This window comes from Tripterygium wilfordii, chromosome 18 (assembly GCF_013401445.1).
Source record: "Tripterygium wilfordii isolate XIE 37 chromosome 18, ASM1340144v1, whole genome shotgun sequence".
Taxonomy (NCBI): domain Eukaryota; kingdom Viridiplantae; phylum Streptophyta; class Magnoliopsida; order Celastrales; family Celastraceae; genus Tripterygium; species Tripterygium wilfordii.
In genome coordinates this window covers 3,906,696-3,933,726 of record NC_052249.1, presented here as the reverse complement: position 1 = coordinate 3,933,726, position 27,031 = coordinate 3,906,696, and the positions used below count along the sequence as shown (strand labels likewise).

The following is a 27,031-nucleotide window of genomic DNA, read 5'->3' as shown; positions in this document are numbered from 1 at the left end:
CAAGATGATAGGGAATTGTGGCTCGACTTCTCCAACTGTTCTCTGTAGCAAAACGTGCTGCATATATAGATAGAACAACTAGGTCTGAAAACCTTCAAAGTCTTCTCCTCAATCTCAGCACATTCCTCTTTTGATTCCTTAAAATAATTATTCATGGTATTCTTCTCTTAAAGTTAGCAATCAGCTCCCACGTTTTTTGTCCACCAAATAAGGCAATAAGATCTCTCATTAAACTTGGCAAAAGTCTTCTCAATCCTCCAATGAAATCAGCAGTCATAATCTTCACATAATAGGAAACGAAATAACTCCCTTGAATGTAGAGAGAAATCGGGTAGAGCCTTCATTAGAGCCTTGAAATCAACTTGTACTTGGAGATAAAACAGACTGGTTCACCTCTTTATTTCCTTGCCTTTTATAGAAAAGATTTGACTCCATTGGAATGCATAAAGTGATTGGTTGGGACTTCTTTTCAATCTTTGATGTCAACTTGACCAAATAGGAAATAAAGCTTCTTCAATATACCTTTATATGAGTCGTGGAAGGCTATTTGAATCATATAATCGGCTCATCTTGATATGAACAACTCCTCTTTGATTTTGGACCACCAATTATGGTAAGAGAACCTTTTCTTTTAATGCCATAATATCCCCAAGTCAAATATCTCCATATGGCAAGAAAATCTCCTCCTTTGCATATTCTTCTATGAGATCACAACTAAGATGTCGAAATCATATTCATAAAATCATTTCTTCTCCATTCAAATTTGAAACGACTAGCTCCTCTTATCTCTTGATTTTTTTCCAATTTTAGAACAACATTTTCTAGTGGATTTAGCAAGGTGCTTAGGAATTTCGTAGCAAGCCCTAGGTCTTCTAAGACCATTCTTGGACTGCCGGAAAGATAAACATAAACCTGAACCTGAAACGAACTCAAAAATGCTTGTAAGCTCGTTTGAGCTTCATGCTTGAAACATAGGTTAGTTATGATCAAATAATTAAACTTTTAGCATATATAGCATTATAAGCATAAGCGATTCGCACATAAATCATTTAGTTAAGATATAATCATAGTTCACACTCAAGATCACATATTCAACATGAATTTTGGCGAACAATCATCAAAACATACTTTTTCACATTTTAAGACATATTTTAAGTCAATTATGCTCACACACATTTTGACACATAATCATCAAAAACACAATGTTGACCTAGACGGCTAGACAGTAAGTCTTGGTCCAACAAGATATTTCCAATCCGTAACTGGACGGAGAAGGACTGAAGATAAAGATTTTAATTAGATAGTGGGTTTTGTCTCTGCTTTTTTGATAAAACAAAATTTGAATCTAAAATAAAATAAAATAAAAAGAAACATAAATCCTAAGCAGCGGGAAACTAAAATTTGGTGGGCCAATTTAACGTCCAAATGTCAATAATTCAATGGGACATACACAATACGTCAATTGATGACATAGTGTTTGCTTCCCACTTAATATTTTTCCAAGGGGATTGGGATGACTATTGCACATTTGTACTGCATTGCAAAGGTTATTTGGGTTTCTCAGCCGCACAATCAACACATTAATAGAAGTCTACATGATCACAAAAGTATCATCTCATTGCCACATGTCACGCTCCTGGTGGGCAGAAGCCCCATATCTGATTCCACGTCTGCAACTTCCCCCAGTCGAAAGCACGCTATTACAGAATTGCCAGCCACATTTGCACAGGCCGAAGCCAAGACTTTGCGAATCATCTAAATCTCATGGTGGTTCTGGTTATGGTTCTTCTTTGAGAGACCAGGAGAGGATCCTTCTTTCCCAGTTAAAGTTATGCTATGGAGGTCCTCAATGCCGCAGGCTTGACTCCTTTATCTGTATTTTGTGAGAGGAGAACAGAACCCACCAAATCACTACAATCACTCAAACTTTCAAAGTCGCCTTCTATCAGCACCACAACACCCACACTACAAGATCATTTCTCGAGGACTCTTCATGGGAGTCTTGTGTTAATGTCATCAGTTCTGGCTTCTGGGCTGGCTAAAGCTTTGACATATGAGGAAGCATTAGGGCAGTCCGTGAGAACTCCTACTTCAGATTTTGATGCAAGTGGGGTTCTTGAAAATCTCTTCAGTTTTGGAACTGATAATCCTGTAATTATAGGCGGGGGTGTTGCTGCTGTTTTGGCTGCTCCATTAGTTTTTTCTCAGATTTTAAAGAAGCCCAAGCCATGGGGTGTTGAGTCTGCAAAAAATGCTTATGCCAAACTGGCTGATGAAAGCACTGCTCTATTGCTTGATATAAGAGCTCCTGCTGAGTTTAGGCAAGTGGGTAGTTCTGATATCCGAGGTTTGGGTAAGAAGCTAGTGTCTATTGCTTATAAAGGTGAAGATAAGCCAGGTTTCCTGAAGAAGCTGTCTTTGAAGTTCAACGCACCAGAAAATAACATATTTTTCATTCTAGACAAGTAAGATTTTTTGTACCCTTTTTTCTCCTTTCTTGGAATGAATGATTTAATTAGTGTGGTCATTTGAAAAATGGTTTAATTTATTGCCGGGCAACGTGATTGTTCATTTGTTCTGAATCAGAGTTTAGGATTCTTAGATAATGATAGGATGAAGAGTGCAAATGCATGTTTGGCTTTACAGGATAAGCTAATGATTGATGAAAAGCCAGAAACATATAATATAAACACATAGATGCCTAAAACTTAAGTTCAAACCATGTTTGCACTAATTGTAAGCAGAAAGTTGTTACGATTTGAACCTGCTATTTGTTGCAAGATCTGGACTACTATCTCTGATAAAGAACACACAAACTTAAAGCAATAAAACGACACAAGATTTTTAACGTGGTTCGGCCGACTTGACCTACATCCACGGAGCACTGGGGAGAGTTTTTATTATTCTGTAAAGAAAGAATGTAACTACCAACTCAACACTTCGTCGTATCCCTTATATAGAATACAAAACCAAGATAAAAAGACCTATTGCACATGGGCCAAACTAGCTGCATATGGGCCTCTATCTTCAACACCACGACATGGAGTCTTCAAACCCAACAAATCTCCCATTTGGAGACTTCATGAAGCTGTCTTCGATTTCCAGAATTTAAAAAAATCTTCCTTCGATCACTGCAAAGGTCCTCCCCAGTCTCTCATCCCCAGTTGCTCAATTTTGGAGACACACTGAAGCTGCGCACAGCTTCAGCTTCTCATTTGTCACACTCGTTGTGAACATGTCAGCAGGATTTCTCGCGCCAAGTATTTTCTCGAGTTTCAACTCATTATTCTCAAGAAGAATTCTCACATAGTGAAACTTCGTCTGTATGTGCTTAGTTCTTGAATGGAATGCTGGATTCTTTGCAAGGAATACTGCACTTTGACTGTCATTGTACAGTGTGCCTAAAGCTCCTCCACGGCCTAACTCTGTTAAGAACCCTTGTAGCCAAACCAACTCTCTAGCTGCTTCTGTGATCGCGTCGACAATGCAACTACTTGCTGCAATTTAGAACCCCAAGTAATAGCAGCACTACCCATCGTAGAAATCAGCCCTGTCGTACTCTTTCTACTATCAATCTCACCTGCAAAATCAGCATCCACGAATACCTTGAGCTTCATATCACCTTTACCATAACATAGACACAAGTCGTGTCCCCTTGAGATAACGCAATATCCATTTTACTGCCTCCCGATGTTGCTTCCCCGGATTTTGCATGTGTCTACTTACTGCTCCCACTGCATAGGCAATGTCCGATCTAGTGCAAACCATTGCATACATAACGCTACCTATGGCCGACGCATATAGTACCTTTTCCATGTAAGCCCTCTCATTTTCTGTTTTAGGTGACTGCTCCTTAGATAATCGAAATTGATTTCCAAGTGGTGTGCCAATTGCCTTAGCACCATCCATGTTAAACCTCTTGAGTACTTTTCGAATGTACTCAGCTTGTGACAACCTCAAAGTTCCTTCCTCTCGATCTCTCTGAATTTTCATACCAAGGATTTTGCTTGCTGGCCCCAAATCTTTCATGTCAAACTTGCTTGACAATTGTTTCTTTAGATCATCAATATCTGCCATGTCATCTCCTGCAATTAAGATGTTATCCACGTACAAAAGCAAGATCACATACGAGTCTCTAATCTTCTTCACATAGCAGCAGTGGTCCGATTCACACCTTCTGTATCCAATTTCCTTCATGAAACTGTCAAATTTCTTGTACCATTGTCTTGGCGCCTGCTTCAACCCATATAAGCTTTTTTTCAGCTTGCAAACAAGATCTTTATTCCCATGTACCTCAAACCTTTAGGTTGAGTCATGAAAATATCCTCACTTAGATCACCATGAAGAAACGTTGTCTTCACATCCATATGCTCGAGGTGCAAATTTTCAACAGCGACAAGAGAAAGAACCAGTCTAATAGAGGGTATTTTAACTACAGGAGAAAAAATATCTGAGTTGTCAATTCCTTTCCTTTGCTCAGACCCTTTCACTACTAGTCTTGCTTTGTAGCGTTTACTCCCATCAAGTTCATCTTTTTTCCTTTAAACCCATTTATTATTCAAAGCTTTCTTCCCATGTGGAAGAGTAACTAAGTCCCAAGTTTTATTTTGTGACAACGAGTCCATCTCACTTTGCATTGCAAGCTCCCACTTGCAATCATCTCCATCTTCTAGAGCTTCCTCATAGCTCTCAGGTTTCCCTCCATCAGTGAGCAAAATATAATTAAGTGCTGGGGAGTACCTTTCAGGTGGTCTAATAGTTCGTGTAGACCTACGTACAATCTGAGATGAGGTGGTTGGTTCATCTCTGATTAGTTCTGCTAATGGACTTTGTGGCGTCTCATCTTGCACTCTAATCGGATCAACTTGTCTCTGATCAGTGAATCTCGGACTTTTGTACGATGTTATATTCTTAGTAATTCCATCAAGAAATACTGACTCAGATTTCTCTTTAGTCTTTTCATCTGATTTTCGGTCCTTGTACAACACAGTCTCATCAAAAATTACATCTTTGCTTCTAATGACTTTCTGTCCCCTTTCATCCCAGAAATGGTAGCCATACTCCTCATCACCATAGCCAATAAAGTAACACTTATTTGATTTAGCTTCTAACTTGTTCCTATGCATTGCATCAACTAGAACAAACGATAGACAACCAAATACCTTCAAATGATTCAGTTTCACCACTTTATTGCTCCAGACCTCCTCTGGAATCTTGTACTCTAACGGAACACAAGGACCACGATTAATCAAATAGGATGCTCTCTTAATGGCCTCACCCCAAAAATTCAGTGGAAGTCCAGAATGCAATCGCATGCTTCTGGCATGTTCTGTCAGGGTCCTGTTCATGCGTTCTACTACACCATTCTGCTATGGTGTACCCGGGATAGTCTTCTCCATTCGAATGCCACTCTTTACGCAGAACTCCTTGAAACCAGCCACTGAGTACTCACCACCATTGTCAGATCGCAAGCACTTCAGCTTCAAACCGGTCTCATTTTCTGCCAAAGCCTTCCAATTCTTGAAAGTTTCAAACACATCAGATTTATGTCTGATGTAATACACCCATACTTTTCTGCTTGAAACATTGATGAATGTAACAAAGTACCTTGAGCCATTAAGAGACTACCAGTTTTCAAAAAAGTCACCTTTTTCTGCTTCCCCATCACACATCCCTCGCAGATATCATAATCAATAGATTTTAAGTTAGGAATTTTACCTTGTGACTGAAGCATCTTTAAACCCTTCGGGCTTATATGACTTAGGCGTTCATGCCATAGCCTACTGTCATCTCCAACATTGGCAACTGCTGCAAACCCTTGACACTCAGTAGTCATATATAGTGTGCCGCGTTTGCTACCACGTGCAACAACTCGGGCTCCCGTAGTAACTTTCCAAGATTGTTTGTTGAACAGGATTGTGTGTCCCTCATCATCTAACTGTCCAACGGAAATAAGGTTTCTTCGCAAGCCAGGAATATGGCGAACTTTCTCCAATAGCCAAGTTGATTTATTTGGAAGTGCCAATCTGACTTCTCCAATGCCAACAATTTCAAGTTCCTCACCATCTGCTAAGAATACCTTTCCAAAGTCACTAGCACTATAATTCTGAAGCACTTCTTTGTGAGCTGTTGTATGAAATGACGCATCCGAATCAAGAACCCAATCATCCAATGGACTCTCTTGGGCTATTAATAATGCATCTTGCACCACCTGTGCTTCATTATCGGCTGTGTTACTTTGTTCCTTGTTTTGCAACTTCCAACAATTTGCCTTTATATGCCCAGATTTATCACAGTGCCAACACTCAACAGATTTTCCATCTCTAGTTGACTTTTGCCCCTGGGATTTCTAGACTTCGAAGGAACCCTGCTTGACTTCCTATTATTATTCCTACCACGGTTCTCAATATTCAAAGCTGACCTTGAACCTGATGTTTCACCCGAATCACGCCGCCTAACTTCTTCAGCCAAAACCAAATCCCTGACGTTGTCAAATGCTAACTTTGACTTCCCTGCAGAATTGCTCACGGCCATTCGCATGGGTTCCCAGCTGTTTGGTAATGACGCCAATAGTATTAGAGCCGTGACTTCATCCTCGAACTTGATCTCAACAGATGACAAGTTATTTATCAATGTGTTGAATTCGTTGAGATGTTTTGAGACTTCCCCTCCTTTCGGCATGCGCAGATTAAATAATTTTTTCATCAAATAAACCTTGTTGTGTTGTTGACTTGTCTGTTTAAGTTAATTGATATGTCTTAGCTAGTTGTTTATGTTTTCTTAATGCTGGTAGTATATTGTCCTTTTTATCCTTAAGTTCTGTTTTATGTTAGTTGGCCTTTTGGTCTTTTCCCTTGTTAGGGTTTCTGTGTAAAACCTTTTGTCTGCTACAGTAGCAGCCACACTGCGTCGTATGAACTGAAATAGAGAAGTAGAAGAAGTTATGTTGTTTTACACTTGATGCTTTGTTCTGTCTTGTGTTTAACCTGGTAACTGAAGCTTGAAAGGTAACAGTGGTATCAGAGCCAGGTTCGAAGAAACCAGGTTGAAGAAAAGAAATCGAAGAGCAAAGAAGAAGAGAAGTGAAATTCAGTCATGTCCTCTACAAGTGATAGATTTGTTGTTCCAGTGTTTAATGGTGATGATTATTCGTCATGGAAAGTAAGAATGAGGGCTTACTTGATGTCGGAAGGACTCTGGAGCATGGTGACAACTGGGTACGAGGAACCCACAGACGAAAGTGAACTTGATCCAGAAAAAAGGAAGAATCTTGAAAGCAACCGAATGACAAATGCAAAGGCTCTTTCGAAGTTGCAAAATGTAGTAGGGGTTTCTATATTCCCACGTATCATAAGAGCAACCCAAGCAAAGGAGGCATGGGACATACTTTCTAAAGAATTTGAAGGAGATGGGAGGACTATTTTGGTCAAGTTGTAGAATCTATGAAGGGAATTCGAGAATCTTCAGATGAAGGAAGCAGAAAATGTTAAAGAGTTTTACTCTAAGGTAATTGATGTTGTGAATCAAATGAGAACTTTGGGAGAGGAGATTTCAGACCAGAAGCTAGTCCAGAAATTACTTATTAGTCTGCCTGAAAGATTTGATGTTGTTGTCACTACCATTGAGGAATCCAAGGATCTGGAAGTTTTGAAGCCTGAAGAACTTATAGGGTCTTTGCAAGCGGATGAGCAGAGAAGACTGAGACGTGGAGATCAGGGCTCATCTATGGAATCTGCTTTTCAAGCTAAGCTGTCAATTCGAGATAAAGAGAAGCAATCCAACTGGAGAAATAGTGGTGAGTCAAGCTGGAGAGGTCCAGAAAAGGGAATGAACTCTGAGTCATCTGGAGGAAAAATCTGTGATTTGTGCAAAAGGGTGGGTCATGTTTCAGCAGATTGTTGGTTTAAAGGGAAGCCTCAGTGTCAATATTGCAAGAAATTCAGACACATACAGAAGAATTGTCGCAATAAGCCAGAAAACAAAGCAAATTTTGTGGAGTGCAGCTCAGAACCAAAAGAAAGTTTGTTTTATGCTGCTCAGGTAACCTCTAAACCTAAAACTGATGTATGGTATCTAGACAGTGGTTGCAGCAACCACATGTCAGGAAATGAGTCTTTATTTGATTCTATAGAAAATGTCATAACAACCAATATCCGTTTGGGTAATGGAACTGTGGTGAGGGGTGAGGGAAAAGGAAGAGTGAAGATAGCCACTGGTGATGGTGATAAATTTATAAGCAATGTGCTGTTTGTGCATGCTTTGAGCCATAATTTGTTGAGTGTGGGGCAGATGATGGAGAATGGATACAAACTAGTGTTCGAGGATGTAGGGTGCATGATTTATGATAAAGAGCACAGGGACAGATAGTTGATGTTTGTTCCAATGAAAAATCACAGAAACTTTCTGGTGGATTTTAAATCAACTGAAGTTGTGGCACTTAAGACAGACTTGGTGGGAGATCAAACTACAAAGTTGTGGCATTTGAGGTTTGGTCATCTCAACTCAGGAGATCTCAGACAGTTGCATCAAAAGCACATGGTAACATGCTTGCCTTAGATAAATGAGTTAGAAGGAATACGTGAAAGTTGTATTATGGGAAAACAGCACCGAAATTCCTTTCCTAAGCAGAGTTCTTGGAGAGCAAAAGAAGTTCTAGAGTTAGTTCACTCTGATCTTTGTGGACCAATGCAAGTTGCCTCATTCAATGGTTGCAGATATTTCTTGACTTTCATAGATGATTATTCCAGGAGAATTTGGATATACTTTCTTAAAGAAAAATCAGAGACATTCCATATGTTCAAGCAATTCAAAGTAGCTGCCGAGAAGGAAAGTGGCAAGAAACTCAAGCAGTTACGAAGTGACAGAGGGGGAGAATACACTTCAACAAAGTTTGATGAATTTTGTGTTGCGGAAGGAATCAAGAGGCAACTTACTGCTGGATTTAGCCCTCAACAGAATGGAGTGGCTGAGAGAAAAAATAGGACCATAATGGAGATGGCAAGGTCAATGCTAAGTGAGAAACATTTACCTAAAATCTTCTGGGCTGAAGCTGTGCACACTGCTGCCTATATAGTTAATTTATCCCCCACCAGAGCAGTCAAAAACATGACCCCTATTGAAGCTTGGTCTGGAAACAAACCCTCTGTGGAACATCTTAGGGTCTTTGGTAGCCCATGCTACATTCATATCCCTGTTGAAAAAAGGACAAAACTGGATAAGAAAAGTATAAAGTGCATATTTGTTGGGTATAGTGTAAACTCCAAGGCTTATAGAGTGTATGAAGTTGAAACAAAAAAACTATTGGTGAGTGGAGATGTAATCTTTGATGAACAAGCAGTCTGGAATTGGGATAATGGAACTACTTATTCTGTTCAGCAACAAAGTGACTCAGTGTTGATTGAAGATCAGGAAGCAACTGAAGTGTTAGAGGCCGAAAATGAAGATTATGTGCAGGAAGAGGTGAATGGGGGAGAACAAAATGATCAACAGCTTGTGTATAACAGTGATGATAGTGATCAACAGCTTGATTATGATAATGATGATAGTGAACCAGAATCTCCTCCACTGAGAATTAAAGATTTGGCTGCTGTGTATGAGACTTGTAATTTAGCTTTGAAGGAACCAGAGAAATTTGAGGAGATTGGCATGATTGAAAAAAACAATACTTGGGAGCTAGTTGACAGACCTGCAAACAGAGACATAGTTGGTGTTAAATGGATATACAAGACAAAGTTGCATCCAGATGGCAGTGTTCAAAAGTATAAGGCAAGGTTGGTGGCCAGGGGTTTTACTCAAAAACCCGGTATTGATTTTCATGAAACGTTTGCTCCAGTGGCTAGGTTGGAAACTGTGAGGATTTTGTTGTCTGTTGCAGCTCAAAATCAATGGAAAATCCACCAACTAGATGTGAATTCAGCTTTTTTGAATGGCACTCTGAAAGAAGAAGTTTATGTTCATCAACCAGATGGTTTTGTTGTAAAGGGGGAGGAATCCAAAGTGTATAAATTAAAAAAGGCATTATATGGGCTCAAGCAATCTCCAAGGGCTTGGTATTCAGAGGTGGACAAATTCTTTAAGTTGAAAGGGCTTCAAAGAAGTAGAAATGAAGGAACTTTGTACTGGTTAAAGAAGGGGAGTCTATGCTTTTGGTATCCATATCTGTGGATGATCTTATCATCACAGGTAATGATGAGAAACAGATACAGGCTTTCAAGACCAGCATGATGCAAACTTATGAAATGAGTGACTTGGGACTTCTAAAGTATTTTTTGGGGATTGAGGTTATCCAAGATAAAGAAGGGATTTTCATTTGTCAATCTAGCTATGCCAAGGGTATTCTAAAGAAGTACAATATGGATGATTGCAACCCAGTGTCAGTTCCTTTAATGGTCACTAAAAAATTACTTAAGGAGGATGGAGCTGAAAAGGCAAATGGGGTGGTGTACAGAAGCCTCATTGGTAGCTTGTTGTATCTGTGTACAACCAGACTAGATTTGATGTTTGCTGTTAGTTTGCTGTCTAGGTACATGCAAAATCCCAGTAAAATTCACTTAGGAGCTGCTAAAAGAGTGCTAAGATATGTGCAAGGAACTCTGAATTATGGAATTTTGTAGGAGCATGGAAAACAGATAAATTTGATAAGCTACTGTGATAGTGACTGGGCTGGCTCCTTAGATGATTTCAGAAGTACCTCTGGTTTTGTTTTTGGACTGGGCACTGGAGTTTGTTCATGGGTTTCCAAGAAGCAACAGAGTACTGCTTTATCTTCTGCTGAGGCAGAATATGTAGCCTCATGCAAGGCAGCTGCTCAAACTGTATGGCTTAGAAGGGTGCTGGGTGATATGGGTGTAAGTCTGGTGGGACCAACCACAATCATATGTGATAGCAAATCTGCTATAGCTATTGCCAATAATCCTGTGGAGCATAACTTGACGAAACACATAGCTATTAAGTACCAATTTGTGAGAGATACAATTGAAGCAGGTACAATTGAGTTGAAGTTTTGTAGGTCTGGTGAACAGTGGGCTGATATCTTCACCAAAGCTCTTCCCAAAGACAGATTCTACTATCTGAGGTCCTTGCTTGAGGTTGTACCAAAACAGCAAGTCAGGGGGAGTGTTGTTGACTTGTCTGTTTAAGTTAATTGATATGTCTTAGCTAGTTGTTTATGTTTTCTTAATGCTGGTAGTATATTGTCCTTTTTATCCTTAAGTTCTGTTTTATGTTAGTTGACCTTTTGGTCTTTTCCCTTGTTAGGGTTTCTGTGTAAAACCTTTTGTCTGCTGCAGTAGCAGCCACACTGCGTCGTATGAACTGAAATAGAGAAGTAGAAGAAGTTATGTTGTTTTACACTTGATGCTTTGTTCTGTCTTGTGTTTAACCTGGTAACTGAAGCTTGAAAGGTAACATGTTGTTCGCAGAAGGGGTCTCATACATACTAGTTAGAACCTTCATAAGACCTACCGTTGTGGTCTCCTTGCTCACGTTCTGAGCCACCGATCTAGAGATCGTTAATCTGATCACCCCGAGTACTTGGCAATCCAACAGTTTCCAATCATCATCAGTCATACTGGTGGGCTTATCACCAGAGAGTGGTTGATGTAGCTTTTTTTCCATATAGATAATCCTCTATGACTCTATCTGCATCTTCCAATAACTGAAGTCCTTGCCATCGAACTTCTCGATCCCAGCAATCTTTGAGTCGTCGGCCACGTTCTTTATCAATCACCGAGTAAACCTTCGGCTTCGATACCACTTGTTACGATTTGAACCTGTTATTTGTTGCAAGATCTGGACTACTATCTCTGATAAAGAACACACAAACTTAAAGCAATAAAACGAAACAAGATTTTTAACGTGGTTCAGCCGACTTGACCTACATCCACGGAGCACTGGGGAGGGTTTTTATTATTCTGTAAAGAAAGAATACAACTACCAACTCAACACTTCGCCGTATCCCTTATATAGAATACAAAACCAAGATAAAAAGACCTATTGCACATGAGCCAAACTAGCTGCACATGGGCCTCTATCTTCAACACCACGACATGGAGTCTTCAAACCCAACAAAAGTGTATGAAGATGCAATAATATTAGGGAAATGCAAACTGCAGCTTGACCGACACCAAAGTGTGTGTGTACTTACCCCAAGTGTAGGGTATCGTCAAGTAATAAACCGGTGAGTCCGGTATCGATCCACGAGGAAGCAATGCAAATTTGAAGTGAATGATATGCAAATGACTAGCTAACACTAATAAACACAATGAATATCAAATTAAAGCAAGTAAAAGAAATAGGCCGAATGACTCGGTAGCATGAGCGATTTTGTAATCAAAGTAAGCACAAATTGGATTTAAAACAATTAATTAAAAAACCTAGTCTCTAATCCGTCCCGGTGACTACTCGGTTCTCATACTCAAGGTATCATTGCAAACACACACAACCATACACAATGCATTGTGTGATACTATCAATCATGCATATGCAAAGAGAATTGGGTTATAAGACTTCAATTCATACATGTAGGCCATCGGGTCTCTTAATCTACGATGAACGCAAAGGGATAAGCACCTAATATTATGAATTAATATTCCCCCTTGGGGCTTGGTTTGGCTAACACCCTAGTTTCACACTCAAAGATCAATTAACCATAACTCTCCCATGCACATTCCTAATTTAACCCAAAACCCCATCATCAATACACATAATTAATAGCTATGCAATGAAAAACTCAATTAATTAAGGAAATCATGCAATGGGTTTAACAATTCTCAATCGAACGCATTAGATGCAATCCCTAGACTAGACAATCCAAGAATACAAGCAAATATGTCATTCTCATAGATCCAATCACACAACTATCACGAAATTAAAAGAGAGAAATCGAAGCTACGATTCTTTGAGCATACCTTAAGTAATCGAAACCGAGCACCCACCGTTTGGGACTAGAAACTAGAAAGAGAACTTAGCCACCCATCATAATGGACATAAACATCAATTTTATAGATGAAAATCAATGTCTACACACGAAATCACAAGAAACCAAGAAAAACTTAGAGAGAGAAATAGAGAGAAAAAAACAATACTCCTATGGTGGCTTCATGTTGGAGAAGTGAATGAATAATTCTGGAAGCCAACCAAATCTTAGGGTTTTCTTCTCTTTTTACAATAGAAAATACCTAACTACCCTTATAAAATCGTTTCCCATTGGTTACATACATGATTTACCCCAAATGCCCTTGAAATTTCGGTGCAGAAAATTGCAGATTCGCCGTAGGTGTCCGGACGCTTCATGCCTCCAACTTTGTGAGAACAAGGTCTGATTCCAAGCTCTTGTGATTTCCACCATTGGATCTTTTTCCATCTTCAAATCTCGACCTTCAATTACATGTGCAAATCTTGGCCATTGAATGAATAGATCATTAAATCGCAACCTTGCAATATGTAGCCGTTGCACTTGCATTATTTTCCAAGTCTAGCTTTGCAAGATTTGAGTTGTCATGTGCACTTGCAGCCATCTTTGACCATTTGATTAAACTTGCACCAAATCTTGACCTTGGTATCTCCAACAATTTTGTCATCTTTGACCATTTGATCAAACTTGCACCAAATCTTGGCATTGGTATCTCCAACAATTTCCTTTTAAATGTGTAGCAACTTGCAGCCATCTTTGACTCCAAAAATCAAGTAAGATCTTCTTTTAAGTCAAAAATTGCAAGCAAGAATGTTGTCTTATGCACAACCATTGGATTCACCTTTAAATGATCATCTTAACCCTTCAAGTCTTGTTGTAATCTAATCCATTCATAATTCAAAACAATTCAATCTCGGCCATAGATTAGTGTACCGTTGGAGCTTGTAGTCTTCAAGAATATCTTCATAATCTAAGTCCCGACACCTCACAGCAAAAAGTGCCCAAAAAGTGCTCCAACTTGCCCGAACAAGGTCTGATTCCTACAAAACCAAGGGGAAAGATTTGTAAGTGTAAAATTAAGCTAAAATGCAATCCAATACATTAACTAAGTACTAGAACATCCTAATTAAAGGACATTAGAACCTCAAATAGAGGTTCAATCACACCCCCCAACTTAGACGTTGCTAGTCCCTAGCAATGCAACCACTACCTAAAACTAAAATTTGCTAAATAAAATCCTACCTAAAATTTTCTCATAATAAGGAGGGGTAATATCACTACCGATTTATTTTTCAAGCTCCTACTCAACCTTGCAACCAAAGGTGGGAAATATTTGGGAAAATAGCTCACACAAGGCTTGTAAGTGAAATCAAGAGGCTTAAAGAAATTTAGGGCTTATAATCACTCACAAATGAATAGGCTAAGCTCAAATCTCTCAACCTAGTGAATCCTTCAATCCTAAGTTCACAAGCAAGTGGCAAATACAAAAATCACACTTCTCAGTAATCAAATATCATATTTGCAAAGCTATTGAAGAACACGCTCATAGGATGTCAAATGAATATCAATGAAGAGCATCACCCAAAACCCAATGTATATCAATGAAGAATGGTTCAAAAGAATGAGAAGGGTAAAAAGGTAATTTTTCAGACAAAAGGATCCAAAAACGCAGTCATACAAATGCTTTAATGCCAAGATGTCTGCTCAACTACACAATTTTGATATCAAACTAGGTCTCAGTCATTCCAAGAGAAATTGATTATAGTCATCCCACTCAATCACATGCATCGATTTAGCAAAAGAAACCAAGGAACCTACTCTACACTTGCACGTGTGAACAAGAATAAGAAATTAACAGTCAAATTGGTAGTGAATCCCAAAAGCGTCTACCATCCCCTCCTAAAGTCCATCTAGCATGTATGAACAACAAAGCACAACACAATAGGATAGAGGGTAGGAAATCATACCATACTCTTCAAAAGTGGTCGGAATTATGAGAAACGAAGCATATCTTGAAAAAGTTAATACCAACCACACTATCCAAGCATGACACAACAAGACTTTTTCTTTTCTTTTTTTTTTTTTTCAAAATTTTCAAATTTTTGATATTCACAAAAGCACACCAAAATAAAGCAAGTTTCACAATGAATTCACAATTCCCTCACCCCCCAACTTAAATGAGATATTGTCCCCAATGTCAAGAATGGAAAACAAGGCAAGAACAAATTGTGAAATGCATTGTGAACATACAAAAACACACCAAAATTAAAGGGTAAGAAAATCAAAACATAACACACAACCATGTCACAATTCTCACCCCCCAACTTGAATAAGTGCACAAGGAGCAAAAATTGTGAAATGGATTTTGAGTATACGAGACACACAAAAATAAAAGTGATCTCTAAACCAATCCTAAACATATATGTACAAAAGTGGATCGACCATAACACAAAAGAGGGGTGGGATCCTTGAGATCCCAAGAACATCCTCAAAATCACTACTCCCACTTTGAGGAACATGACGAACCACACATGATTCGGTCCCCTTTTCCCCAAACTCACCTAAAAAGAATTGTAATCGTGGTTTGGGATGCCACACTTTTCTAATTTTGGTAAATATTTTATGTGTGACATGATGTTTAGAGGATTCTTTAAATCCACTTGCAAAAGGTAACGTTGTCAATTCTTGAGGATGCACTTGGTATGCACCGACTTTGATTGGGAAAGCCTCTAATGCTCCTAAATGAAGGGGCAAATGTTCTACACTATAAATAGTCAAGAACTTCAAAACTTTTTTCATAATATCTCCCTCAATCAAAAGTCGACTACCTTTCTTAATCAAAACTAGCACACCCTCAAATGAATTCTTTGCAAGTGTCATCTCTAATTTATCCTCAACATGAGAGTGAATATAAAGCTTAGGGATGTACTCAATTGCCCTCCCACGGTCTAACTCATTCCCTTTTGGTCTCACTTTGTTCTCCTCTTTCTCTTCATTTCTCTTCTCTTCGCTCTTTTCCTCAACCTTTTCAATTGGATAATTGTCCTTGTCTCGACATGATCTATCTCCAACTATAACTTTTTTCACCTCACCACCCACTTCTTCCACTAATTTCTCATCCTCACTTACCTTAGGAGTCATGGTATTGTCAATTACTATCCCACTCCTTGAGGTAATGATGGGTTGTTCTTGTTCTTGCACATTCAACCCCTCACTTGAAGTTTCGAATTGAAATTCTAATGTTTGAGTGATCTTTGTCAATTGGCTTCTTAAATCTTCCAAGGCTCTATTGGTTTGCTCACGAAATTCAAATCTCCTTTGATTAACCTCCAATTGAGCTTCCATGAATATTTGAAGCGTATCCTCAAGTGATCTCTCTTGGGGTGGGGTGCATGGTTGGTAAGATGGTGGAGCTATACATTGGTGTGAAGATTGTGCTTGCCTAAAAGGTTGGTACTCATGTGCATGAATGTAGTCAAAAGGAGGAGGTGCATGTAAATTTTGTCTGAAGGGAGCATATTGTGGCACTTGTGGCATTTGATAATACATAGGTGGGTAGACATTTTGTGGGGCAAATTGCGCTGCATTGTCTTGTTGAAATGGTTGAGGTGCATTTTGTAAAGCATGCTCAACTTGAACATTTTGCAAATTTTGGGCATTGCCAATTTGGACATCTTGCCCTTGCACCGGATTCATCAACTCATCAATATTCACATGTTGCAAAAGACGACGCAATGCATCAAGATTCATATCATCCCCACGTACACTCCCCGCATCACTCACATTTATATCACCACCTATCCCATCTCTATTAGACCCATGCCCACTAACATTATCTCTAGGTTGAGACATGATGGCAAGGAACAATAGCAAGTAACACACAAAAGTAGCAATCAACCACGTCAAGTAACACAAGATTTTTTTTTTTTTTTTTTTTTCAATTAATGAACAACCAAGAACAATATTAAGCAAGAACAAGAGCAAGGATAGGAATAGAGCAACAATCAACCTTAGGAACAATAACACACCAAGATGTAGCAAGTAGTGATAAAAATAAAAATGCACAAAGCTCTCTCAAACAACGTATCACTACCAAGCAGCAAACAAGGTGGCATCCATCGCCCACAGGAATCTAAGTTAGCCCCATCCGCCAAGTTCTCCTCACAAATTTTTTTTTTTTTTCAGCAACTATACTAAATCAACTACTCTAGAAAGCAAGGAAAATGAAGGAACGAAGTTACCCTTGAAGCGTGACCGTGCTCCTTCCTTATTTGATGGCGTTTAATAGCATAAAACTAGCATCTACAAGCCACCCAACTCCGTCTTTGACACTCGCTTCCCCGGCAACGGCGCCAAAAACTTGACCGACACCAAAGTGTGTGTGTACTTACCCCAAGTGTAGGGTATCGTCAAGTAATAAACCGGTGAGTCCGGTATCGATCCACGAGGAAGCAATGCAAATTTGAAGTGAATGATATGCAAATGACTAGCTAACACTAATAAACACAATGAATATCAAATTAAAGCAAGTAAAAGAAATGGGCCGAATGACTCGGTAGCATGAGCAATTTTGTAATCAAAGTAAGCACAAATTGGATTTAAAACAATTAATTAAAAAACCTAGTCTCTAATCCGTCCCGGTGACTACTCGGTTCTCATACTCAAGGTATCATTGCAAACACACACAACCATACACAATGCATTGTGTGATACTATCAATCATGCATATGCAAAGAGAATTGGGTTATAAGACTTCAATTCATACATGTAGGCCATCGGGTCTCTTAATCTACGATGAACGCAAAGGGATAAGCACCTAATATTATGAATTAATATTCCCCCTTGGGGCTTGGTTTGGCTAACACCCTAGTTTCACACTCAAAGATCAATTAACCATAACTCTCCCATGCACATTCCTAATTTAACCCAAAACCCCATCATCAATACACATAATTAATAGCTATGCAATGAAAAACTCAATTAATTAAGGAAATCATGCAATGGGTTTAACAATTCTCAATCGAACGCATTAGATGCAATCCCTAGACTAGACAATCCAAGAATACAAGCAAATATGTCATTCTCATAGATCCAATCACACAACTATCACGAAATTAAAAGAGAGAAATCGAAGCTACGATTCTTTGAGCATACCTTAAGTAATCGAAACCGAGCACCCACCGTTTGGGACTAGAAACTAGAAAGAGAACTTAGCCACCCATCATAATGGACATAAACATCAATTTTATAGATGAAAATCAATGTCTACACACGAAATCACAAGAAACCAAGAAAAACTTAGAGAGAGAAATAGAGAGAAAAAAACAATACTCCTATGGTGGCTTCATGTTGGAGAAGTGAATGAATAATTCTGGAAGCCAACCAAATCTTAGGGTTTTCTTCTCTTTTTACAATAGAAAATACCTAACTACCCTTATAAAATCGTTTCCCATTGGTTACATACATGATTTACCCCAAATGCCCTTGAAATTTCGGTGCAGAAAATTGCAGATTCGCCGTAGGTGTCCGGACGCTTCATGCCTCCAACTTTGTGAGAACAAGGTCTGATTCCAAGCTCTTGTGATTTCCACCATTGGATCTTTTTCCATCTTCAAATCTCGACCTTCAATTACATGTGCAAATCTTGGCCATTGAATGAATAGATCATTAAATCGCAACCTTGCAATATGTAGCCGTTGCACTTGCATTATTTTCCAAGTCTAGCTTTGCAAGATTTGAGTTGTCATGTGCACTTGCAGCCATCTTTGACCATTTGATTAAACTTGCACCAAATCTTGACCTTGGTATCTCCAACAATTTTGTCATCTTTGACCATTTGATCAAACTTGCACCAAATCTTGGCATTGGTATCTCCAACAATTTCCTTTTAAATGTGTAGCAACTTGCAGCCATCTTTGACTCCAAAAATCAAGTAAGATCTTCTTTTAAGTCAAAAATTGCAAGCAAGAATGTTGTCTTATGCACAACCATTGGATTCACCTTTAAATGATCATCTTAACCCTTCAAGTCTTGTTGTAATCTAATCCATTCATAATTCAAAACAATTCAATCTCGGCCATAGATTAGTGTACCGTTGGAGCTTGTAGTCTTCAAGAATATCTTCATAATCTAAGTCCCGACACCTCACAGCAAAAAGTGCCCAAAAAGTGCTCCAACTTGCCCGAACAAGGTCCGATTCCTACAAAACCAAGGGGAAACATTTGTAAGTGTAAAATTAAGCTAAAATGCAATCAAATACATTAACTAAGTACTAGAACATCCTAATTAAAGGACATTAGAACCTCAAAATAGAGGTTCAATCACAGCTTCAAATCCGTAGTGTAGGGAATACATTGTTTCCAATCATTAGTATGCAAGGCTAGGCTCGTTTTTACTTGTACTTCAAACTAGACTTGATTCTCTTGGTACCAATCCTAAAGATAGACGTTAAATGTTTACATGATTACATCTTAGGTTTATACAAGACAGACAATTGCTCAATATGTGTTGACGAACATAGTTACTTTTTAACCAACTTAGTCAACTTTATATGATTATATCTTAGGTTAAATGTGCAATTTTAAATCAAAGAAGATGAAATTGATTAGTGAGAAACCAAATGCAAGTTTAATTTTTGTGAAGATTGTAGCATCTTAAACCCTCGGCCACAAGTTGTTTCAGCCTTGGATCTGTCAATCGGTTACTAGTATTGTCGATACAATTATGAGACCCACAGGTACTCTGACATTTCCTAATAAGGCAACGAAAAAGCTTTTCCTTATTAAGTTTCGTCATTTTTGAGTCTACCATACAGAGATATTTTTTTTATAAGCAGCATACAATGTTAATGATGCTGGTTTGTCATGAAAGCGAGATTTGATGGGAATTCTGAACTGGTTGCTGAGTTGGTTACTATAAATGGATAAAAAGCTGCTTATGCAATAAAATATGGTGCTGAAGGACCTCGAGGATGGATGGTATTGTTATTCTGATTAACAAGTATCATGTTTACTATCGTTTTTGGCATATGATACATTAGTAAGTACAAACTTTGAGACGGAGTTGTGACTTTGCAGAGCAGTGGTCTTCCTTGGATACCGCCAAGAAAGGCATTCAGTCTTGATCTTAGCAATTTAACGGATGCTATTGACGGTACTCTTGTAAGTATCTTTCTTAGCATCTACTTATTCAGCTCAAAGAATCCTTTTTATTTTGCTGAAAGGTCAATTTTTTCCCTGCTCTTCAGATATAAATTGGAAAATATTGTTTATGTTAATTTTATGCTGTGTGAGATTCAGTAAACTCGATGCACCATGATATCGATGTTTCTGAAACAGGGATCCAAAGATATGGTAAGAATAAATGCATTTGGGCTTAAGATCAATTTTGTCGAACATTTAGCGTTCAATCACATGAATTAGAAGTGAGACACTTCAGGCAGTAGGTGCTGCACAAGGCAGACCGAAAGGGATGTATGTAAGGTGCTGATAAAGGATTCGATGGCTTGTGTGAAGTGCTATGGCCTCAGTGAGACTGGATTTGCTGAAGATGATTGAAAATGATCAGGAAATGGAGTTATCGAGTTTCATTGAATTGTTGAGCAAGAAGATTGTACAATCATAGTATTTGCAGAATCCAGGGCACAAGATGGAATATATGCATGCACATGCACATGCTCACCTCGTAGTACTTTCCTCCTTAGATAAGCAGAAATATGCATGATCTACATCTTCCCCTTTTCATTTACATGCTATTTATCAAATGAAACGCCTATAGACTCGAGTGACCCCTAACTGTCCATTGTTGACTGTGCACGATAATGCTCTTTCCTTAACAAAATGTTTTTATGTGAGAGTGACTTGACATACTTTACAGGAGGGCTCTGATGGCTTGCCTGTCGCTCTTGGGGTTGCTGGGTTAGGCTTATTGACATTTACAGAGGTGGTGTTCTTGAGTGCTTTGTCGATTGACTTTCTTACTTCTTCTTTGTAAAGATGATTGACGATAGCGTTTACTTCTAGATGGAAACACTTCTCCAAGTATTAGGCACGGCAGCTCTTGTTCAGTTTGTGAGCACGAAAGTTCTATTTGCAGAGGTAATAAAGTCTCCATCATGTGCATGAACCAAATTTAATTTCAATAAATTTCTAATTGTTGTTCTTTTCTTGCTAAAGTGGAAAACCACCATACATTGTTTAAAAGAAGCTCTATTTTTTTATTCGTGGTCATTTTTTTATCATGATTGTGTTCATTTTCTTTGAATTCTGATAGAATTCAGCTATACATTTACTTAACCCATTACTTAATATCCAGTGAGAAAAGACTCATATTTTGGTATCCGTGGCAGGATCGAAAGGCAACTTTCCAACAACTTGATGAGTATGTGAGCAGCAATGTCGCCCCCAAGGACCTGTTAGATGACATAAAGGTAGTGTTAATGTATTTGTTTTCATCACCTCTCCGCGAATTCGCTAATCGTGTTTGGAAGAAAACGTATTTTCTATTGATGCAGAACTGAATTGTCAAAAGATTGTTATTGCAAACTATTTGTTTCCAAAGTATTGCCAAGCAATATTCGTCTCTCTGTCTGACCATTATTGTATTTCATTGTTCATGTTTTAATGGGTCATTCAGCAAATTGGGAAGGCCCTTCTACCAACACCCATTGTCAGCAAGGCTCTTCCAGCACCTGCAGAGGCTGCTCCAGAATCAATCGCTGAGGCCAAAGTTGAAGCAGCTGCAGACCCTACACCTCAGATTAATTCGGTAGCCAAAACAGAAGTGGAAGAAGAATCTCTTCCCGGATTACCAAGACTACTTTCACCGTACCCAGTAGTAATTATTTCTGTTGGGTTTTGAGACTTAAGTCTGCTTTCGTTTGTATTACTTATGATTATCTTAGTCAATGTTTGACTAAGACTTGTTTACTTTCTTTTTGTTTATGTGTACTGTTGTTTTGTTTTTTATTCTTTTGTTTTCTTTATGTATGAAAAAGGTGAGCACGAGAGATTCTTCTTGTCGCTCTCTCTGTGTAAGAAAAGAAAAAAACAGAACTTGTTCTTCTTGCTAGTTCTGAATCTGTGTGAGATACAAGCTGAAATTTTGGTGCATTTTGTGAGAAGTTCAGGAGCAGGAACTTGATCTAAGTTAAGCTGAAACTGTGTTTGATTTCTTCAGCTGGTATAAGTTGAATTCTCTGTGTTTGTTTTCTTCAGTTGGTATCGAAGCAGTATTTCTTTAAGGGTCTGTGGTCTTGATCAGAGGTTGATTGAAGCTTGGGGTAAGTCTCACTTCTTTGGTTGTTATCTGGAAAAATGTCTCTGTCTTCACTTCCTCCTCCTCCAGTTTTCAAAGGTGAAAATTTTGATTATTGGGCAGCAAGGATGGAATCTTTTTTTATGGCTCATAATCTTTGGCATTTGATTGAGGAAGGGTTTGTTCCTGATTCTTTGTCAGAAAACCCTACTATGCAAGAACTTAAAGATTTCAATGAATTGAAAACTAAGAACTTTAAAGCTCTTATATTCCTGCAATCTGCCATAGATGATAAAATATTTCCTAGAATTGTTGATATCAAGGTAGCTAAGGCTGCTTGGGATAAACTCAAAGAAGAATTTCAGGGGAGTGCAAGAGTTAGGCAGCAGAGGTTGTTAACTCTTAAAAGAGAATTTGAATTGCTGAAAATGAAAGATTCAGAGACTGTAGGTGATTACTCAGATAAACTAAGTGGAGTTATTAATCAGATGAAGTTGCTTGGGGAATCTGTTTCAGACTACAAGGTAGTTGAAAAGATGTTGATAAGCTTACCTGACAGGTTTGAGGCTAAGGTCTCAGCAATTGAAGAATCTTGTGATTTGACTAAGCTCACTGTTGCTGAGTTGTGTAGTAAATTGCAAGCTCAAGAACTGAGATTCTCTAGGAAAGATGAAGAAGCTTCAGAAGGTGCATTCCATATGAAGCATAAGTCAAAGCAGTTCCATGGTTTTAAAGATGGTAAAAAGAAGAAATTATTTGACAAAGGTGGAAAAGGGAAGTCCAAGGAGGGGTCTACTGTTGGTGATCAATCCAAGTCAGGCCAAGGCAGTTTTCCACTTTGTCCACACTGTAACAAGACTAATCATGCTGAGAAGTCTTGTTGGCAGAAGTATGGTAGGCCTCAATGCAGATATTGTAAGAAATTGGGGCATATTGAAAAGTATTGTAGAGAAAAGCAAAATCAAGGGCAGTCTGGTGTTTTTGCTGGTTCTGGTGGTTTTAGTGGCTCACATGAGGCACATTATTCAAGTGAACAACATAAATCTGGGAATGATCATCTATTTATGGCTGTTTGTAGTTCACTTTCTACTGGGAAGGATGCTTGGCTTATTGATAGTGGTTGTACCAGTCATATGGCCAAGGACATCAACATGTTCTCTTCTTTGGATAGAAGTGTCAAGACTAAAGTTGTTTTGGGTAATGAAGATGTGGTGCAAGCAGAAGGCAAGGGTGATGTGGCTTTGAGTACTAAGAAAGGTACCAAATTCATTCCTGATGTGTTATTTATTCCTCAATTAAAAAAGAATTTGTTGAGTGTTCCACAAATGATGAAAAAAGGCTATTCATTAGATTTCAGTGATTTGTGTTGCACTATAATTTCTCCTACTGGTTGTGAGATTGCTAAGGTGAAAATGGTTGACAACTCATTTCCATTAATTGCAAACTCTGTCAGTCATAGTGCTTATGCTATACAATCAGATGAGTCTTGGTTATGGCATAGCAGGTATGGCCATTGTAACATGAAATCTTTGAAGTTAGCTTGTGATCAGAATTTGATTAGGGATTTGCTGGTTTCACATGTCAGTGATGAGGTATGTGCTGCATGTCAGTTTGGGAAGCAACATAGACAATCATTTCCAGCTAGTTCTACATGGAGAGCTAGTGAGAAACTGGAGTTAATCCACACTGATGTGTGTGGTCCAATGTCTATTCCTTCTATTAGTCAGAACAAGTATTTTGTTTTGTTTATTGATGATCTCACTAGAATGACTTGGGTTTACTTTATTTCAAGTAAGGCTCAAGTGTTCTCTGTATTCAAGAAATTCAGGAGTTTGGTTGAAGCTCAAAGTGGGATGAAGATCAAGTGTGTTAGGTCTGATAATGGAAAGGAGTATACCTCAAATGAGTTTGATAAATTTTGTGAAGATATGGGTATTGCACATCAGTTGACTGTTAGTTATTCTCCTCAGCAAAATGGTGTGTCTGAGAGGAAGAATAGAACTGTTATGGAGATGGCTAGGTGTATGCTAGCTGAAAAGAAGATGTCAAAACAATTTTGGGCTGAAGCTGTGTATACAGCTGTTTATCTTCTAAATAGACTTCCTACAAGGTCTGTACAGGAGATGACACCAATTGAAGCTTGGTTTGGGAGTAAACCCTCAGCTAAGCATTTGAAGATTTTTGGTTCAATCTGTTATTCACATGTTCCTTCTGTAAAAAGGAGCAAGTTGGATCAAAAGGCTGTTTTGGGAGTGTTTTTGGGTTATGCATCTAAATCCAAGGGCTACAGGATTTATAATCTGCAAACTGAAAAGATCACAGTGAGCAGGGATGTAATTGTGGATGAATCAGCTTACTGGGATTGGGAAAATAAAAAATCTGTGAAGTGTTCTGGTTTGCAGCGTCTGTCTGACTCTAATAGCAGCTGTGATTCAGTTCCAAAGGCTCAGAATGAAAATTTAATTGATGATGATGAAGATGATGAGTCATCTGCCAAGAAGATGAAGTCTTTGGCAGAAGTGTATGAGCAGTGTAATGCTGCCATTGCAGAACCATCTAGCTATGTTGAAGCTGCTGAACATGAAGAGTGGAGATTAGCTATGAAGGAGGAGTTAGACATGATTGAAAAAAATTCTACTTGGAAGCTCACCTCCAGACCTAGTGACAAAAATGTTATTGGTGTGAAGTGGGTGTTTAAAACAAAACTGAATCCAGATGGCTCAGTGTTCAAACACAAAGCCAGGTTGGTTGTGAAGGGTTATGCACAGCAACCAGGGGTGGATTATTCTGATACATTTGCTCCTGTTGCTAGGCATGATACTGTGAGGCTTCTCATTGCACTTGCAGCTTATCATGGCTGGAAAATTTTTCATTTGGATGTTAAATCTGCCTTTCTGAATGGGGTATTAAATGAGGAGATATATGTTGATCAGCCTGAAGGGTATGTTGCTGCTGGGAGTGAACATAAGGTTCTCAAGCTCAACAAGGCTCTTTATGGCCTGAAACAGGCTCCTAGAGCCTGGTATAGCAGAATTGATTCTTTTCTGCTTGATCAAGGATTCAGCAGAAGCAAGAATGAAGCAACCTTGTATATTAAAAATGGTGATGATCATTTGATAGTATCATTGTATGTGGATGACTTTCTGGTGACAGGGAGTAATCTTAATTCTGTGGAGGCTTTCAAAACTCAAATGAAAAATGAATTTGAGATGTCTGACCTAGGTTTGATGAAGTATTTTCTTGGGATGGAAGTTCATCAGAAAAGTTCAGGTATTTTCCTTTCACAGAGGAAATATGCTTGGGACATTTTAAAAAAATTTAATATGGAGAAAAGTAAACCTGTTGCTACTCCACTTGCTTTGACTTGTAAGTTATCTTTGAATGAAGAAGATCCAGATACTGATGCCAAGGCATATAGGAGTTTAGTTGGGAGTTTATTGTACTTAACAGCTACTAGGCCTGATTTGATGTATGCAGCTAGTTTGTTGTCAAGATTTATGAGTTCTCCAAGTGAAGTACATCATGGGGCTGCCAAAAGAGTTCTGAGATACCTAAGAGGCACTGTGGACCTTGGAATTAATTTTCTGAAGGGTGTTGGAGGTGTTCTTGAAGGTTATGTGGATAGTGACTATGCTGGTAGTGCAAATGATTTCAAAAGCACAACTGGTTTTGTTTTTTCATTTGGTTCTGGAGTAGTTTCATGGAACTCTAAGAAGCAGGATATCACTGCTCAATCAACAGCAGAAGCTGAGTATATAGCTGCTGCTGCTGCATCAAACCATAACATGTGGTTGAGGAAGCTTCTGTCAGATTTGGAGCATGATCAAAGTGATGCTACTGTGATGTGGTGTGATAGTAAATCAGCCATTGCCATTGCTGATAATCCAGTTCAGTTTGGCAAGACTAAGCACATGAATGTCAGGTTCCATGCTGTTAGAGAAGCACAAGAAGCTGGTTCTATTCAGATGGTGCATTGTAGGTCTGAAGAGCAACTAGCAGATATGTTTACGAAGGCTTTGCCTAAGGGTCAGTTTGAGTTTCTTAGAAAACTTCTTGGAATGTCCAGACTTAGTCTCAAAGAGGAGTTTGTTGGGTTTTGAGACTTAAGTCTGCTTTCGTTTGTATTACTTATGATTATCTTAGTCAATGTTTGACTAAGACTTGTTTACTTTCTTTTTGTTTATGTGTACTGTTGTTTTGTTTTTTATTCTTTTGTTTTCTTTATGTATGAAAAAGGTGAGCACGAGAGATTCTTCTTGTCGCTCTCTCTGTGTAAGAAAAGAAAAAAACAGAACTTGTTCTTCTTGCTAGTTCTGAATCTGTGTGAGATACAAGCTGAAATTTTGGTGCATTTTGTGAGAAGTTCAGGAGCAGGAACTTGATCTAAGTTAAGCTGAAACTGTGTTTGATTTCTTCAGCTGGTATAAGTTGAATTCTCTGTGTTTGTTTTCTTCAATTTCATTACACCATAGTCTCTTTCATTCTCTCTTACTTATGTGTGCTTATGCGCCCCGATATTGAAGCTCGTGAGCTTTATGAGTGGCCTCCTTTTATTTTCTTTTTTTGCTTTTTCTTTGGTTTGTGTACTGATGAACTGATTTTCCTTCCTGCGTCGTTGTGTGTTCCGGTATCCAGATCTCAAGCCCCCGACATCTCCTACCCCGTCACAACCTTAGAATCCTTAGCTGTATTGAGATCAACAAGTCTTCTCAGGTAGCTGTTCGCCAGAATCTCATGCTGATACTATATGAGTTGTAAAATCTTTGCTCCTGTTAATGTACGTTGCTCGAGCATGCAATTGTCGTGAAATGAATTCCTTGTAGTCTGCATAATAATGTCTTGCTAAAATATTTTCAAAATTCA

General features: G+C 38.6%; 1 pseudogene; it reads left to right on the top strand.

Annotated features, from left to right (window-relative positions):
• Positions 1-1,727: 1,727 nt before the first annotated feature.
• On the top strand, positions 1,728-26,844 carry LOC119984429 (annotated as a pseudogene).
• Positions 26,845-27,031: the final 187 nt, after the last annotated feature.